Genomic DNA, 19,666 nt, shown 5'->3' with positions numbered 1-19,666 from the left:
AAATCCGGAGATGGGGATCAGTTTAGCTCCTGAATTTCCTGGATACCCCTCCATCCACCTGCCTCCCCCTACATCCTGCCCCCCACAAGGTTATGTGGGAACTTGTCCACACGTTGCTTCAGTTGAGCAGGTAGGCTCCTAGCCTCCCGCCAGCCCTGGATTCAGCCCTCTACACCTGTCACAGCTCCGGTATTACCTGCTCTTCTCATATGGTGAGTTCCCCTGGGGCAGCAGAGCTCTGAACCGGAAAGAGCCAGTCCCGTGGAAGACAGTGGTGTGTGGGAGCAATTAAGATAGCAGGTCTACCCACTTGGGACTAAAAGCTACATCCCTCTGGGTTCCTGGCCACATGTCCCTCTCCTCTGCCCTCTGTGCAATCTCACTTGATTACAGCAGCTTACAGCAGGACCGTTCTCATTTTTCTCATCTGAAAAGTGGGTGTGATTACAGTACCTCGTCTTGTGAAGATGAAGCAAATTATTATGTGTACAGGGCTTGGAGCTATGCCTAGCATCTTGGAACTCAAAGATGTCCATTTGTAGTGTTATTGGTAACTATTAGTTCTAATGTATCTTTCTCAGCTCAGGGTGGAGGTCTGTCTTGTTCATCTCAGTATCACTGCTGCTTATCAAAAGTGCACAGAAGGCACGCTGTAGACGTCAAACAAGTGATGCAAAGATGAATGAAATGATGAAGTGAAGTCAGTGATTCGCCCAGCTAACATTTATCGAGCCCCTACTTCGTGCCAGGTTCCATTCAGGATGCTGAGAATAGAGATGAACAAGGCAGAATTTATCCCTGACTTCATGGAACTTGGGCTTAAAGAGGGAAGACAATATATTAGAAGGAGATAATATCAGAAGAAGATAATGTCAGATATTGTGAAGGAAATAAAAACAAGGTCAGTCCACGAGAAGAGGAATGGCTGTTACTTTAGCTTGGGTGGTCAAGGGCAAGCATCTCTGCGGAGATAACCTTAATGACTTTGGAGCCGGGCCCAACGACTGGAGGTGGCGGCCTAAGGGGACGGGCGGGTGGGCGGTGAGCACGCCTGCGGCAGCGGGCACCTAGGAGAGTAGCGGCCTCTGGGCGAGGCCTCGCCCGGAGCCCTGCACACCTGCCGCCACACCTGCCGCGGAGCCCGAGGCTCCGCCTCTCCTCCTGGCCGGAGTGGGCGGGGCTAGAGATGGGGCGGGACCGGAGGCCGAACGCGCGCAACCCAGAGCCCGCCCCCGGAGCGGGGCGGGGCGGGCGGAGGGAGGGGGGGGGCGTCTTCCCACCCGCCGTCGCCAAGGTGATGATGACGTCACCCAGGCCGCCGGGTTCGGGGCGTTCAGGCGGCCGCCGCCGTTGCCCGGAAACGCCGGGCAGGCGCGCAGCCAGAGGCCGGCTCCTCGCGGCAGACGCTGGACGCCAGGACGCGCCGTCCCGGCCGGCCCTCGCTCGGAGCCTCCCTCCGGGATTCCTGGCGGGTGCGGGTTCCGGTCCTCACCCAAGTCGCGGCCCCACCCGGGGTCGACCTGCGGGGCAGGGCGCCTCCTCCCTTCTCGTCACTGCCCTTCGCTGCCAGCACCCTGCCTTGGGCCACCTCATTCCCCCCTTTCCCGAGCCACTGCCGTAGTCTGCCAAGCGGTCTTCCTTGCTTCCCCCTGTCTGTCCTAACAATCTGTCATCCACCCGGCAGCCAAAATCTTGAGAGTTTACCAGATAGAGTCGCTTTCCTGTAAATACCCTCCAGTGGCTTCCCAGCTCATTCAGTCTTAAATCCAAGTCTTCTCTGCCTTTAGGACCAAAATGACTGTCTCTCTGTCTTCCTGTCCCAACTCCTTTACCCCCACTCTCCTCCTTACCCACAGCTCCCTAGTTACATGGGCCTTCTGGACCTTCACAGAATCCTTACAGAACGGATTCCTGCCTCAGGGCCTTTGCACTTGCTGCACCCTCTGCCTTGAAGTCTCTTCTTTCAGCTCTTTAGTGGCTGGGCTCCTTCTCACTCAGATCGCATTCAGATGTTTCTCCAGAAAGGCCTTCTTGATCTATCCCTCTCCTGCCCATTGCCCCTGCCCCGCCATCTAAAGAGGTCTTCCAAAAAGTTATCATGCTATTTTATGAAGACCTGTCGATATGAAATTATCTTGCTCACGTATTTGCTTACTGGCAGTGTTCTCAACACTATTCCTGCATAGCAAATCACCTCAACCTTAGTGGTTTAAACAACCATTTTGTAATACTCATGAATCGGACAGAACACAGTGCGGATGGCTTGTCTCTGTACCGTGACGTATGGGGCCTCAGTTGAGAAGACTCGAAGGCTGGGGTAATTTAATAGCGAGTGCCTGGAAACATCTGGAAACTCATCCACTCGTGTCTGGCCGTTGACGCTGGCCATCGGCTGGGATGTCAGCCGGAACACATATGCACGGCCTCTCCATGTGGCCTGGGCTTCCTCCTGGCATGGCAGTCTCGGGGTAATTGGACTTTCTACATTTCATCTCAAGGCTCCAGAGGCACGCTTCCCAACTCAACAAGGCAGAAGCTGCATCACCTTGTGTGACCCAGCTTTGCAAATCACACGAAATCAACTCTGCTACGTTTTGTTGGTTACAAATGAGTCTCAAGTCTGCTTAGACTGAATGCAAGGGGTATTAGATACCGCCTTTTAATGAGGAAGAGGCAAAGTTCTAGAAGAACTTGTGGCCATTTTTGGAAGGTGCTATTTCCACATGGAGTTTTCCCCCACTGGAATGTCATCTCCATGACAAACCACTTCTCATTTATTGTTGCAACCCCTGTGCCTGCCAGAATTGTACAAAAGCACTTCGTAGCTCCCCGATCCATGTTCCAGAGTGAATACATGAAGGTTTATCTTTCAAGGAGTCATTGGAGCCCAGATCCTCTTCCTGAAAGTGTATTTCCTGACCCAGCCCTTCATTTTGGCCTGGTCTGCTGTGGAGGAAGCCCACAGCAGTTTGCACTGGAAGATGGGAGTCAAGTACAGTTGTTTGTTTCTTTGTGTGTGTGGGGGGGGGCGGGTTATTGGAGATTGAGGAAGCCACATGAAGTTCTAGAAATGTTCTCCTGGAGAAGGTGTTGAAACCTCAATCTGATTTTTCTCACTGTAAACTCTGGAAATGCCCAGGTGAGGACTGCAGTTTGTCCTCTGGGCCACAGGGAGCAGGAAAGTGACCCAATGGAAATAGAGCTTTGGAGAGGTGCCTGGGGCAACAGAGAGGGGGCTGGAACACCTCCTAGGAGCGACTGCAGAGATCTGGGCCAGAGGTGACACTGAAGCCACCCACAAGCCTCTTATGGTATGCACATTTTCCCTGCTTTGTTATTGGTGAAGGACTTTCCTTCTGATCTTCCTGCAGTCCTGAGGCACGAACGGTTTCTCCTCTTTGTTTTCTTCTTTTACATGAGAATCAGCCCAGGCTTCTCCCTGCCCCACCCCCAAACATCAATCTGCTGGCTTCCCGGATCTCTCTTCTCCCGCCCTGCCATCTCCACTGTGGCTAAGACTTGGATGTCCTACTGCGGGAATAGCCAGCCCGGTGTCCTACCCAACTCCGCTGCCACCTCCAAACCCGAGTCCTCGAATCCAGCCCTGCCGTGGACTCCTCACCAGATCTCCCATAAAATTCACATTCCTTAAGGTCATTCAAGGCTCTTCGTGTACAGCTGCTACCTGTGTTTATACCCTTTCTCCATCCACTCCCCCACTGATATTCTATCCAGGCTGTGTCACACAGCCCTGGTTTGGCCAGAGGCAGCTTACCCAGTGCACACAGCAGGCAGGGGGTCTGGGGCCCACAATAACTTTTAGGGACCCGTGAAAATGTTTTCACTTCTAAAATCAGATGGGAAACAAAGGACCGTTTTTTTTCTCTTTTGTTTATTTTTATTTTATTTTCTAATGTTCTAATGTTCTTTTTTTTTTTTTTTTTTAGATTTTTTTTTTCCAACGTTTATTTATTTTGGGGACAGAGAGAGACAGAGCATGAACGGATGAACGGGGGAGGGGCAGAGAGAGAGGGAGACACAGAATCGGAAACAGGCTCCAGGCTCTGAGCCATCAGCCCAGAGCCTGACGCGGGGCTCGAACTCCCGGATCGCGAGATCGTGACCTGGCTGAAGTCGGACGCTTAACCGACTACGCCACCCAGGCGCCCCCTAATGTTCTTCTTTTTGAGAGAGACAATGCGAGTGGGTTAGGGGCAGAGAGAGGGAGACACAGAATCCTTAGCAGGCTCCAGGCTCTGAGCTGTCAGCACAGAGCGCGATGCGGGGGGGGGGGGGGGGGGGGGGGTGGCGGTTGGCTGGAACCCACAAACGGTGACATATGACCTGAGCCCAAGTCGGATGCTTAACCGACTGAGCCACCGAGGCGCCCCAGGGTAAAAAGGAATTTTTAAGTGGAAGAAATGATCTCAATACTTAACATCACCGGATTCGTCTTTATACCACCACGGTTGTAAAATCTATTTTTAAATACTTATTTTATGGAGGAAGACTCAGCTCTGAGGCCACCTCTTCAAGGAAGGAAAAGCCATCAAGAGTGTCCCTCTTTGACCTCTCAACCTTATGCAGTTTTGTAGCTTGGAAAACCCGAGTGTAGCCTTTTGGTTTAGTGCATCTGTCTTCCGTTGGCACCTGCAAGTCAATCGCCACCCCACCCCCGTCCTCCCCTCCTTGGTACCTGCTCCCCGCCTGTAGCGGACCTGACTCAGAGGCTCAGACTGGGAGCCCCCGGGAGTGGCGATCGGGGCTGGGCTCCGCGTCCGGGGGAGGGCGCGCGCGGGTGCCGGGCTGCCGGCCGCGGGGACGGGGGCGGGGACTCGGCCACACGCCCCTGCCAGCCCCGCCCGTCCCTGATCGGAAGAAGGAAGCTGCCTCCGCGGTTCCCTCTCTTCTTCCCCAAAAGCTCGGCGCTCCTCGTTCCGTCGCGCCCCCTTCCTCCCGCCCTCGCGCCTCCCCCGTTAGATTTCGTACGAAAAAGTGCTGCGGAGAATTCCCAGAAGGTCCCGGATGTGAAGTCACCGGCGTGAGGTCACCGAGCCCGGTTCCAGGAATCAGAAGCTTGGGGGCTGGGGCGGGAAGGAAGCGCAGAAAACCCGGGAGCGAGCGGAGCCGGGGGCGCCGTGGGCGGGGCGCCTGGCTCGGCGGGTCCCACGCCGGCCTGCAGCCGACCCCCGGGGAGGTGCCCCGGGAAAGAGTGCTTCGCTGCTCCCACGGGCGTAGGAATGCCGGCTAGACAGCAGTATCCCGGGGTGGCAAGCAAGAGCAGAAAGGCTGATACTGCTTGAGAGCAGAGCGGGTGGGGGAACAGGAGCGATACCCGCTGTTGGAGGAGGGGGCGGGGGAGGTGGGGTGTAGGTGGGGGGCGGGGCGCACGGGCACCGGCCGGGCCTTCCCGGTTGGGGAGCAACTCGACTAGATGAGCCGAACTTTATTTATTTTTTTATTTTTGTTTTTTTCAATATATGAAATGCATTGTCAAATGGGTCTCCAACGAGCAGAATTTTAAAGGGAGCAACCTTTAACGTAAGAATGGCACACGTAGGGATTGACTTGTCCTGCGGACTTGCATGCAGAGATAAATTCTGAAGGCGGCTTTGGCTGCACGGCTTGCTGAGAGACCCGACGCGCCTGGGAGAGTCAGGCGTACCCGCAACCTACAAGCTTGAAGTTCCCGTTTACCAGGGCGGGGGAGCCTGGGAGGAGCCAGGCTTTCGGTGAGCCTGGGGAGGGATCAATAGCCTGAGCTGCTTGTGTGGGTCAGGAGTTCAGGGATGATAGAACTCCCAGAAGTTACTTGGAATCTGTAGCAGAGATGTTTCCAGAGGGAAACAGCTGGAGCACTTGGAGGGAGAGATTTGAGGAGGGTTTAACAAAAGGGCCCTTTACAGGAGGGTAACAGAGTCAGGGGAAACCACCAGGACAAAGTACGAGACCCCTGGACGGGTACAATGGGGACTTGACCATCCGTAGGTATGAGGGAGAAATGGGGAGGGTTGCCGGTACCTGGAGACAGAGTTCAATGGAGGGGACAGTATCCAGACGTATGTGATTTCCTCCAAGGAAGGGGATTTATTTTGGGGATACTCGTTTGGAGGCTGCACCCTGCCAGGAGTGGAGAACTGCGGCGGAGGAGCGTAGGTAGTCCCTGGCAACGCTACACGGAAAACATACATCCTGACCTCACTCTCCTCCCTCTGAACTCATGTCTGCGTTGGCCAGTGGTCAAACCCCATGGAAAGCCAGACAGTTCATTCCCCGGGCGCAGAGCTGGGAGGAGAAGGGCGGAGAGAGGGTCTGGGGCAGCAAATGGGAAGCACAGAACCCGGCCCTGGGGTCCATGGTGAGCACCGCTGGGCAAGGCCATGGCTGGAGAAGGGGCTGCTTAGGGACAAAGGTTGCTGCCCCTGAGCCTTCTGACATGTACAGATTGAGAGAGAAAATAGAACAGGAAAGGGCCCTCCAAAGCTACATTGATTGAGACAGGGGAACCAAGAAGGCCATGCTCCTGGCCAAGTGACACCAGTGTGTCACCAGAAAGAGGAAGGGAGAGAGTCCAGGAGCTGGGACATGCTCCCCATGGGTCAAGTAGAATGAGGGGGTATATATGTGTGGGATGTGTGTGTGTGTGTGTGTGTGTGTGTGTGTGTGAATAATGTACACAGACTGCTTCTGAGAAAGACAAAAAGCCCTGTTAATAGTGCCTCTAGTAGAGACCCAAGGTAGGCAGAGACAATGAGGCCCAGCTTTTTATTTTCTTCCATTTTGGATATTTTTAACAAAGTACATGCATGGCTTCTATCAAAGGGAAGAAAATACAATTTTATTTTATGTTTTTAAAGAATCCCTCATGGCAGGAGAGAGATAATTTTACAGAAAGAGCAGATCCACAGTTTTCCAATAAACTGGAAGATAGTCTTGGGGTAGCCTTGGGATTTGAAGAGAACTGACCTGGCGTCTGGGAGGGTGTTATTGGAAGGATCCCCTCCCTGTCGGTCCAGCCACCACCTTTGGGAGCAGTGACCTCGGAAATGTGTTTGAACTGTGTTCTGTTTGTGCTGTCGTCCCCTCAGTTACTTGCCCTAACCCCGCTCTGCACAATCCAAGACTTCAGGAGAACTTAATCCTTCCCGTTCTAGTGTCTTTTTAATAATTGTACATGTCATGCTTTAAGTATTTTCAATCTTGTATGTTAAAAATAAACGAATAAATAAATAAATCCCCTGCCTTGGAAGGAACCACACGAGCTTGGATGTTGTCATCTTGGAACTGAGTGATGCCTCATCATTCTCTCTCTGCTGAAGCTGGGCTTGGATAAGGTAGTTCTTCCCGGCACAGCACAGAATCCTTGGGATTAGAAGCATCCCCTGCCCCCCCCAGCCCCAGTTCAGAATCAGCTCCGAGTGGATATTACTTCAGGATTGGGCACTGATTCTGAATCCCATCGCAGATCCTGAGGACAGGGACCCAGTTAAGGGTCCCAGTGGAACCAGCCCTGAAGAGCCTCAGGCCAACTTCAGGAAGCTTCTCCTAGCACTTGGAGGGGTGTCTATGGGAGGGGTGACTAGAATAGTGCCTGGCACATAGTTTGGTAAACAGCATGCATGACTGCCCAAATGGACTTTTCCACAGCTCTACCTACAAGAAGACTCCCCTGCCCATCGCTCACTACAATCTCTGTTATCTCAGAACATGGTTCCCGGTGTCGGCAGCCTCCAGTCAAGGTTGCTGCCCGACGTGTGCCCATCTCTTCCCAGCTTCGTGCGCAGTGCCAGTAGCTTGAAATCAGCCGTGGTGGGAGAATTTACACCATGAACGTTGGCAAACACTGCAAATCATGGTTCCTCCCCACCCCCAACTGATTGTCAAACATTAACCGGCACACTACTGCCTCCGGTCTCGTCTCTGCCACTTACCAGCTCTATGACTCAGACAAGTCACATAATCACTCTGAGCTTCAGTTTGCCACAGTGTGGAGATCCCATGGTATCTACCTAAGGAATCGTCTGGAGGATTAAATGCGATTATAATTCTGTAACGTGTTTAGCGCAATATTTGGCTTCTAGTAAAATACGCAGTACGCTTTAGTATAGTTCCAGTGTTCTATTGCTGCATAACAAACCACCCGCAAAATGTAGCGGCTTCATACACATTTATTTTGCTCATGAATCTGTAATATGGCCAGAACTTAGTAAAGATCACCCCTAACTGGAGAAGCGTAAAGGCTGGGATCATCAGAAGCCATGTTCACTCAGACACCTGCCATTTAAGCTGGCTGCCAGGGCCCTTAGCTGTGGCTCTTGATCAGAACACCCACGAATGACTTCTCCACGTAATCCAGGCTTCCTCACGGACCAGACGGTGGCTGGGTTTCGAGGGTGAATGTCCCAGGAAACAACCAGGGAGCAGCTCTATCACTTTTTCTAACTTAACCTTGGAAATCACCCAGTATCACTTCTTCCACATTGTATTCATGAGAAGCAAGTCACTAAGGCTGGCCCATATTTAAGGGGAGAGGAATGAGATTCCTCCTTTTGATAAGAAGAGCGTGAAAGAATTTATGGGCATGTTTTTACACCATCACGACTGTTACTATTGTGGCCCTTAGGATACTCTAGTTTCTTGTAAGTGAATTATCCCACTTCTTAGCCTATGAGCTCTCTGCAGGAGGACAGGGATCCTTTGCATTCATTAAGATCCCTCTCCCTCACTGCTCTCCAAGTGAACCTAGGGCCCTGTTGGCTGCAGAGTTCAGTGAATGTTATAGAAGTGAATTTCTTCTTACAGGAGCTGGCCCTGGACATTTGTACTTCACTGGATGACACCCTGTTGGTCCCATAGAAAACGAGGTGAGGGACTGGGCAGGGCACAGCCAGGAGGCCAGGACCACGACCCCAACAGCCTCTACTCATCCTGGGGCTGTGGATGACCATGAGGGTAAGTTCATGGCCTAAACAAACTCCCTTACAAGCCTGCCCTGAAGATGGGTTGGCAAATCACTGTCTGGGAGTCAGATCATGGGTTCATGATATAATTTCTGTCTTGGCCTTAGATGTCCCAGTCTGTCAGATGGAAATAGGAAAAGGTCTGTGGGCTGGGCATTTGGAATAGATGATCATATTATTTATAACGTTGGGCTAGAATCCAATTTCTTCTTCTGGAAATGGTTGACAAGGTTGCAAGCCTCTCTAAGAAAAAAAAAAAAAAGCCGAGAGAAATCTCTTCCCTTGTGCTAGGGACATGAATCCCATCTCATAGTGTCTTTGAAATCCACAAAGCTGGGATCCCAGAGAGAAGTAAGTGTGTGTGTGTGTGTGTGTGTGTGTGTGTGTGTGATATTTGGGGAGGACTTTTTCAGGAAAGACCCAGGAAAGAGAGACTCAGACGAACCTCCATTTCAACGGTGGGGGCAGACAACAAGCTGGGAGGGGACGTGGAGGTGCAGACCGGCCAGCCCCAGCCCCTCAGCTGCCCTTTCCCTTATCCCTCGAGGTCCCTGTGTGCCACGTCTGGGTCAGGAGTTCTGGTCAGACCTTCCAAGACAACCCCTAAGGACATCGGGGCCTCTTACTGGGACTGCCTCCAACACAGGGAATTGGGCTGCCTGTGACCATAGAATGACCGACTCTAGGCTCATCAGGTGCCCCAGCTCAGTCACTTGTAAAAGCAGCAGAGTCGTCTGGAGAAGACTTTCCTAAAGTGGGGTTCATGAATCTCATAGCCAGCAGGGATGATATTTCAGAGGGAAAAAAAAAAAAACTGCCTTGGGCCCATTTCCCCCAGAAGCAGACCCTGAGACAAAGATTTGAGTAGAAGTTTTTCACTTGGGAATGATCCCAGTGATCCTAGTGGAGAGGTGGAGAGAAGGGGAGGTGGGGAGGGGGAAGGAAACCGACACGGGGTGTGTTGATGAGTGTTTGCCCCGGCGGGCAAGTGTGGCTCAGTCCCCCTGGGGCCTCTGGGATGTTGTGTGCAAAAAACACGCCCCAGAGAGCCTCACCGTGGCCCGCTCTGCTTAAGGGCTGCATCTGGGGCACTGGCTCCCTGGCACCACCAGCCTACCCTGTGTGCCACTGTGTGCCAGCTGAGCGTGGTCCTGCGGCCGGAGAAACGCCCCAGGTTGACCATCAAGACACAAGCGGGGCATGGCAGGATCTGCCAGACACAGAAGCAATTCTGTTTATGTACATTTCATAAGGTACATAATGATTTCCATAGAGATCCATTACCTTGTGATCATTATCATGGTTTTGTAGGTACACTTGTGCCTCCAGAACTTAGTTGGCCAGTTCAGCTCAGCTCGTGTGTGGCAGAGAGAGGGGGCCATTAACTGTAGTTCAACTTGCTAAGATATTTTCAACTGCTCTCGTGTTATTGTTTCCATCTCCCCTATTTCCATTTTATTGTCACTATCGTGGGGTAGTGTGGCCCCCAGTCATAAAGATGGATCCATAGTTCAAAAGAGGTTCATTAAAGCAAAGTTGTGGTACTGAAAATGGTTACAAACATGCTACAATATAAAATGTGAGCATATATACCAGGGTAGGTGAGTGTGTAGAAGGAGATGATTTTACACAAGTAGAAAAAAAAAAAAGAGTGAATCAGAAAGACCGACGTGGGAATGGAGATCTGAAAATAGAATTTTGTTAGCTGATAATGCATTTCCTCCGGTCCCGGAGGCATCGTCTATTATGAAACTTTGTCAAATACTGGCCTGAGGCCCACTGAGACTTTTGCATCATCTTCACATCAGGCCCTGTAAGCTAGTTAGAAAACCAATCAAGCCTTTCCAGAATATGGGTAGAATAATCATGTGTGCGTGATAATTATGCATTTTGTCACCGAGGACAGAGAAAAGATCAAAACCAGAGAAGCGGGGCGCCTGGGTGGCGCAGTCGGTTAAGCGTCCGACTTCAGCCAGGTCACCATCTCGCGGTCCGTGAGTTCGAGCCCCGCGTCGGGCTCTGGGCTGATGGCTCAGAGCCTGGAGCCTGTTTCCGATTCTGTGTCTCCCTCTCTCTCTGCCCCTCCCCCATTCATGCTCTGTCTCTCTCTGTCCCAAAAAATAAATAAACGTTGAAAAAAAAATTAAAAAAAAAAAACAGAGAAGCACCGTTAAAGTTGTGTAATTTGCAGTGAAAACCAACACAATTCAAACCACGGCTTGCAAATGGAGTCATAGGCTACTGGGGGAAAGCAGAGCAAGCTCTTGGCAAAATTACTTGATCAAACAACACTTCCGGATGTCACATAAAATTATCAATAGCGCATAGTGTGAGAGAGCAATTTCTGTCCTGAGTGAGTGCTAGCAGACAATGGGCTTTATTGTTGACTGAAACCACTTGTGGTAAGGCTTGTTCATTGTTGATCCAGAATGTATTCCACCCCTACTTTCTTGATAGCAGATTCCTGACTTTGGTCCATGCACCAACGTCTCCAATCTCCAGCAATTAATTACAAGTAGTCTCACTCACTCACGGGCAGCCCATTTCCCACTTTCCCAGTCTCCCCAGCTGCTATAAGGGACCATGAAACACTGTCCTGGCCAGTGAAATATAATGGAAAGTGTGGTGAGGCTACATCTATGAAAGTTTTGTTTTGTTTGTTTGTTTTTGTTTGTTTGTTTTGAGGGTGAAGGGGCATTGAGAGAAGGAGAAAGAATCCCAAGCAGGCTCCATGCTGTTAACACAGAGCCCAACTCAGGACTCAGTCTCAGGAACCGTGAGAGCATGACCTGAGCCAAAATCAAGAGTAGGATGCTTAACCGACTGAGCCACCCTGGGGGCTGCAAAGGTTGTTTTGTTTTGTTTTGTTTTTTGTTTTTTAATAAAATGGGCATACGTGCTGGTACCCCTCTTCTCCCTCTTCCCAACTTTTTTTTTTTTTTGTTTATTCATTTTTGAGAGAGAGAGAGAGAGAGAGAGAGAGAGAGAGAGAATGAGCAGGGGAGGGGGAGAAAGAGAATACCAAGCAGGCTCTGTGCTGTCCATGCAGAGCCAGATGTGGGGCTCAATCTCATGGTTGGGTTCATGAGATCATGACCTGAGCCGAGATTCAGAGTCGAAATCCAGAGTGCCAGGTTTAACCGACTGAGCCGCCCAGGGGCCGCCCCCCCTTCCCAACTTAACCATGGTCATGATGCCTGGTGCTGGGGCAGCCATCTTGCACATATGAAGCACCCAGCACAAGGTAAAGGCTGAGAGAATTCTAGAGACATCAGCACTGACATTATTGAACGTCAGTGACTGCCTCCTTCCAGCCTTCTTGTAAACTCCTCTATGTTCAAAGCCATTGTGGCTTGGATTCTCTAGTCCTGGCCATTGAAGGCATTTCCGGTGGGTGTACCACTGAGGTGTGAGCTCTCCACAGAGTTTCAGAAAACACGTGAGGGAAACGTGTACCTGATGACTTTTTGCGCGATTTACCACAAAATCCCTTCGCCAGGTGAGCTGAATGCGCTTCTGGTTTCCAGGTGGGCTCAGCTTCCCCAGCAGGAAAAGGAGAGGCTAGAGAATGAGATCAAGGCATTGGGTCCCCTGGTTCCCTGCCTGCCTGTGAGTCTCCGGGCCTTAGATGTGCTCTTAGCCTGGGGGTGGGCCAGTTCTCTCAGTTCTCTCCTTCCTGGTGACCATCCCCCTTTCCCTTCGGGCCCCTGGGTGGTAACAGCTGCTCCCACCTGATTGCAACATCCCCTGAGGTGCTCCTACACCTACCTGTTGGTAAACAGTCCTTGTAAACAAGCTTTCCTAAAATCATCCTACTCCAGCCGTGCCTTTATCTGTCGGTAGGCCGGCTGATCTACCGGCATCAATCCACAGATTTGAAAGAAAACACGCGCACACGCGCGCACGCGCACACGCACACAACTTGAATCAGATCACCGGCCACAGACCACCGCATTCACAAAGGCCAGCTGTCGGGCAACAGGCTGGCTCCTGACCTCGGTATGTGTGAAAACAAGTAGCCGGAAGAGTCCAGGCACTCAATTCACGGCCTCTCTGACCGTGTCTCTTAAAATACTGCGCAGAGAAATGGGCGGCAAGTAAAAGACAGCGTCGGACAAAGTGTGCCGGCTTGTTGGGGAAAGATAGCCACGTGAGGTGCTGAAATAGGAGGGAACATACAGCATCGCTTTGTGGCACGGGCGGTTCCTGGCTGTCCGTGGCTAGCTCACGCAGCGACTCAGCCGCCTGTTCAGTATCTTGATTACCCTGAACCTTTGGCTTCAGGGCGAGACTACAACCATTTTTCATGTTGAGGATAAGATATCAAGAATTTGAAGACAGAACTGTGGTGCCAAGGCTCAGCCTTTGAGAATATGACCCTTTCCCTACATTTGAAGATTTTCCTTCTCTTGGCAGAGAAATAAATCAATAGAAAGGCAACCACTAGACAAATTAGAAACAGACTATAAACTTTCAAATCATCAGACGAAAGTACAAACGCATGGGCGCACACACATGCATATCAAAGAAAACAGAAAAACACATAGTAAAACAAAAAACAGAGGAAGCATTAAAGTAGAAAACATAACAGCGATAAGATGATAGAATTAAGACTAATATGTCAGTTACATCAACAGATGTAAATAGGATAAACCCATCCTTATAATAGGAAAAAGATTCTCACATCGAATCATAGAACAATCTCCCAATGTATGTTGTACAGAAGAGAGGCATCTGTACCAAAGTAACTTAGAAAACTTAAAAATGTAATATAAATTAAGTTATACAGGAAAATACTGAGCTGAGGCTTCAATGACCATCAGTCAGGGTTAAATTAAAAATGAAAACGTTAAATGAGACAAAAGGAGAGAGAGCAGTATCTAACATTAAGAGTCTAGTTTTTAGAATTCCCCATGTATCGAATAGCGTAGCGTCAAAATCAAGAATGAGATATGACAGTTAAGACTAACAATACACAGATAATGCAGGTATAAACTGAATGAAGCACAAGAAGACATTTTAATCGACCCCATCAGCTCATGAACTATCAAGAAAACAAATGGTGAGAAGGAATGTGGAGAATCTGAATAGTAATTAAACATGATTGAATTTGAGAGGCAAAAAAACCCTTAAAATCCTTGCAAATGCAAATCAGCTATATCTCATATGAATCATTCATCATATCCAAGTAAGTTGATCCTAGTAATGCAAATAGTTCAATAATATTAGGGAATCTGTAATGAAATAGACCATATTAATAGATCACAGGAGAACTATGTAATAATTCAATAGATGCCAAAAAGACATTTGACAGATATTCCACATCTATCCTTGCTTAAAACAAACAAAACCATAACTGACCAGTAAAATTACGTATAAACGGCATGACTGAAAATCACAGGGGCACCTGGGTGGCTCAGTCGGTTAAGCGTCAGACTTTGACTCAGGTAGTGATCTCACCGTTGGTGAGTTCAAGCCCCCCGTCGGGCTCTGTGCTGACAGCTCGGAGCCTGGAGCCTGCTTTGGATTCTGTGTCTCCCTCTCTCTCTGCTCCTTCCAGGCTCTCACACTGTCTCTGTCTCTCAAAAATAAATAAACATTAAAACATTTTTAAAAATAAATAGATAAATTCCAAATGGATAAAGGATTTATATCTTTAAGCTAGACCATAAAACTCTAGAGGAAAGAACAGGTGAATTTATAATATTAGGACAGGAAACACAATAGGATCCCTAATGTAAGTACTTAAGAAATTTGACTTTATAAAAATGTTACACTTCTCTATGGTAAAACATACTATAATCCAAGGTAGAAAACAAAGCAGGAATGAGTACATCACGAGTGACAGGCAAAAGGGCCCATCCCCTTAATCCTCAAAGACTTAACCGTATACGAAATACGTGATGAATATAAACCAGCAGTTTGGAGAGAAACACAAGTGGCTTATAAAAGTCTCAACTTCACTCATAACTAGAGAAATGCTAATTAAAACAGTAAGGCATCTTCTTTGTTTTCCCTATCAGATTGGCAGAGATCACTAAGTTTGATCACGCCCAGTGCCAGAGAGAGTGTTGGGAAACACGCTCACTCGGATACCCTTGAGAGTGAAATTGGGGCAACTTTGGGGGAGGGTGATTTGGTAATATCTGTCAAAATCCTTTGCCCCAGAATTCAGCCGCTCAGATTTTTTTTTTTTCAAAATGTTTTTCATATTTATTTATTTATTTTGAGGAGAGAGAGCATGAGCAGGGGAGGGGCAGAGAGAGGGAGAGAGAGAGGATCCCACGCGGGCTCTTGCGTGGAGCCCTACATAGGGCTCGATCCCACCAACCCAACTGACTGAGCCACCTGGGTGCCCCTCAACTGCTCAGGTTTTCAATCCGCAGATTTCCATTCAGAAACCTTCCAGTTTGGACAAACAAGTGCTCAAGACCTTACTTGCAAACCTTTCTTGGGTTTGCTTCCCAAGGCCTCAGCACAGTGGGTCCCAAATCCACTTTGTGCATCAGAATCCACTGGAGGGCTTGTGGGAGACAGGTTGCTGGGCCCCACTGCTATAGTTCCTGACCTAGCGGGTCTGGGGAGAACCCAAGAATCTGCATTTCTAACAAGTTTTGGGTGATGCTGATGCTGCTGGTCTGGGGGCCACCACCCCTTTAGCTTGTTGTGGGGACTCGGGTGGGTAGAGGGATGGGGACCTGGGGGGGGTGAGTTCCTTTGAGGGAAGGAGGATGAAGCAAGGTGGAGAAGAGCAGGACTCCCCAACCCAGGACTGCGTAGAGGAGGAAGTGATGGAGTGAGCTGCCCAGAGAGGGACGTTTGAGCCACCTAAGGAGATAGGACTTTAGTCCTTGTTCCCTGCCTCACAAAGACTTCTCCCATACCCCGCCCCAACTCAGCTATTCTCCATAAATCCATAGGGTAAGGAGCATGTTAGCTGTGAGCAGACAACAAGGATTGCGAATCAGAGAGCCAGGCCGCCCTGGACAGGGAAAGGCACCCCCATTCCTCACACAAGCCTTGGAGGTGGTGACGTTGGGGTGGCACACTGGAGGGTATCCCAGCCGAGGGAGGGAGGTAGAAAGTGCTCCTGGGGACTCAGCTGCTTTGATTTGATTTTGAAAAATAACATCTTTTCCAAATATGGTGCTGGGAAAACTGGATATTCACATGCAAAAGGGTGACATTAGACTCGGACCTCACACCATATATAAAAACTAACTCTAAGCGGATCAAAGCCCTAAACACAAGACCGAATACTATAAAACTCTTAGAAGCCAAACGACACGAAGCTCCTTGCACCTGAGAATCAAGGTAGAGGAAAATTCTTACCCGTCTAAGAAATCTAAACAGCTGAACCTGACCTGGGAGCCCCAGGTATCCCTCACTGGTCAGGAGGCAGACTGACTTCCTGGTGGAAGGCTGAGAACAAGGGCATCCTTTTCACAATCGTTGCACCCCACACCCTGCTTTTATCAAGATAAAACAGTGAAGTGAACAAATCTGAAGTGTAGAAGTTGAGTTTTTACATATGTATGCACCTGTCCAACCAGGGGCCAGATCAGGATACAGAACATCTCCAGCATCCTAGATGCCTCTCTCTTTTTTTTCAAAGTTTATTTATTTTAAAGAGAGAGAGAGAGAGCGAGAGAGCGAGACAGCATGAGCGCAAGTAGGGGAGGGGCAGAGAGAGAGACGGAGAGACAGAATCCCAAGCAGGCTCTGCACTGTCAGTATGGAGCCCGACGTGGGGCTTGAACCCATGAACTGTGAGATCGTGACCTGAGCCGAAGTCGACACTTAACCAACCGACTGAGCCAACCGACTGCGCCCCCGCAGAAGCCTCCCTTATGGCCCTTCCCCATCAATACCCTCTAAGGTAATGTTCTCTATCCCTGTTTAGTTCTACTGCTTAAACGTCATAGAAATAAATGGAATTATAGTTTTTGCTCTTTTGTGCTTGGCTTCTTTCAGTCAATATAATATTTGAAAGACCCACCCTGTCATCTCATGGGGTGAGCGTTTGTTCTTTTTCATTGCTGTGTAACATTCCATTGCAAGATAAATCACAGTTTGTTTCCATTCATCCATTGGACACCTGGGTTTGTTTCCAGTTCTAGGTTGTTGGGGATAAAGTTGCTGTACAATTTTTGTAAGCGTCTTTTGGTGGACATAAGCACTTTGTTTCCCTCCTGGGTATACACTGAGAAATGGAGTTGGAGGATTGTAGACCTTACCTATGCTCAGCCGATTTTCCTGCCTCAAGAGAGTTTCCAAAGTGATTGCATAAATTCACCCTCCCACCCCAAATGCATGATAGGTCTGCCTCATTCATGACGGATCTTGGCATTATTCTTTTTTTAATTTTTCTGATGGGACCATTCCTTTATAACTTTGAAAAATATTTATTTAAAACTAGTAATAATTGTTTTATTTACCTAAAATGGGTGGTCCAGGGATGCTGCATGTTTGAGAAAATTTTTGGACTCAATTGTTAAGTATTCAGAAATTCCCCGAGGATGTGTGGGTGTGTTTCTGCCTATGTATGTGCCACAGTCACAGACGATTTGCTCCAGACCCCACCCTCCTTGCCTTGGAACAGACCCTGCACTTCCCCGTGAACAGGAAGAGCTTAGTTGGGATCCCAGAGGGAGATGTTTCCCATCACCAACAACATCTGGGGAACATCTGGAGAGCCCATCCCAGGACAGGGAGACACTTTGCTGGAGAAAACACATCACTTATTGGATTATTTTTGTTTTCCTATATTTTCTCTTATTCTCTTCCTTTCCTCCCCCCCCCCCCCAAGCCCCATTACCCACTGGGTCCCCTGCTCTAAGTCTCCACTCCAGCCCTTGCCAACTCCCTGCCCTGGCCTCTGTCTCATCTGGTTTCCCCAATACACAGCCCAGCAGGATGCAAACCTGGGCAGCCTGAGAGACCCCCTATTAACTCCAGTGTTCAATCCTGCCCAGTTGATCAGCAGGCAGCGTCTTCTAGAAAATTAACTCAAGGAATGTTGAAGCTGGTGCAGTTCTCTGGTCCAATGCCTCCATTTTACAAGTTGGAAGACTGAAGTTAAGAGAGAGAGGGAGAGAGAGAGAGAAAGAGAGAGAGAGAGAACTAGAACTCCACTCCACTGTAGGTCATCATAGAAACCCCCTTTTCTCCTGGGGACCTGACCAAGGGAAGGGATTAGAGGCAGGAAGGAGGCGGCAATGGAAAAAAGGATTCTTTGGAACCAAAAAGGTCTGCAACCAGCAGCCACAGGGAGGACAGGGCTGACTGTCTGAGGGGGTGGTGGTGGGTGGGTGGCCACCTGCCATCATACCCTAAGGGCTGAGTCACCTCTAACAACTGACACCCAGCTCTGTAGCCTTTAAACTCCCTCCTGAGCTGTCTCAGCCACACCCATGGCTTCCTTACACTGCTGTATGCTCATGACCCTTCTGTCTCCACTTCCAGCCCAGCACTCCCCTAGAGCGCCAAGTGCACGTTTCCTAGGTAAACTTAATTTATTCAGCTGGTTCTTACCGAGCACTGAGGAGAGTGAGACACAGCCCCTGCCCTCCCACGACTCCTAGAAAACACAAGGAAACCCACAAGTAAAACACAACTGAGTGCAAGGTAAAGGGCAGGCTGGAGAGGAGCATCTTTGGAAGTCTGAATCAGGATGAGGAGGACACAGACCAAAAACTGATCACTGACAACCTGGGCTGGAGTGATTATCGAGAGTGTGGGTGGGAGCGCAGGGATAAGGCTGGGAGAAACTTAACGAGACTTAGGACAGAATACCTCCTGTGTAAATTAAAACTACACGCATCCGTACCAATATTAGGTGTAGAATGTGTAAAAGGCCACGTACACAGATTAGAGATGCTGAAATGGAGGAGCAGGGAAGGGAGTGGGGGGGTGGGACCATGAAGAGAGAGAGGCCAGGCTGCAAAGGTGGGCACGGGCCAGGTTATCTGGCCTTTGTAGGCCCCACAGAGTTGCGACTTCATCTTGAGGACACTGGGAAGCCACTGGAAGCTTGGTGCCAGCGGTCCAGATACCTAGCGCACACAGGCACACACTCAATGCATGCAGGAAGGACGAGGGCTGTAGGAAGCTTCCTTCAACCTGCTTTCCTCCCAGTTTTCTTCCCTGGAAAGGTACTGGGCAGGTAGACCCCTTCTGGCCCACTCTACATAAGCACCTGTGGCTCAAGAAGGGCCTTCGCCATCATCTCCACCCCAGAGCCGTCCAGGCAGGAGAGGTCACCCCCACCCCCCACCTGGAGGAAGGTAGAAAGGAATCCCGAGGGTTGGGCTAGTCATAGACAGCATTCATCTAGGACAGTCGGAGAAAAACCCAGAATGCAGCGGGAGCGGGACTGCAAAGGGGGAGGGTCAAGCTCCCACGAAGGCTCCCTGGAGGAGGCAGTGCAAGCCGAGACCTTAAAGGCGATGAGATTCCGGTAAGCGGCGGCGAGAAGGCAGAAAGGCATTCCAGGCGGGAGGAGCGCCCTGCAGCAAAGGTGTGAAGGTAGAAACGCTCAAGGGACACGGGTGGTGGGTAAGGTTTGATCTGAGGTTGGGAGGAAGGGTAGAAGATGGTCTCCCGGCCAGGACTCGCTGCGGGGGCATGCACACACTTTTCCCTGTGCAGTGATACAGGGAGAGTTGGCCCCTAGTCAGGGAAGGCCTTGGCGGGAGCAGAGAAGG

The sequence above is a fragment of the Lynx canadensis genome, chromosome C2 (assembly GCF_007474595.2).
Source record: "Lynx canadensis isolate LIC74 chromosome C2, mLynCan4.pri.v2, whole genome shotgun sequence".
NCBI lineage: Eukaryota > Metazoa > Chordata > Mammalia > Carnivora > Felidae > Lynx > Lynx canadensis.
Note: the sequence above shows the minus strand (reverse complement) of the source record.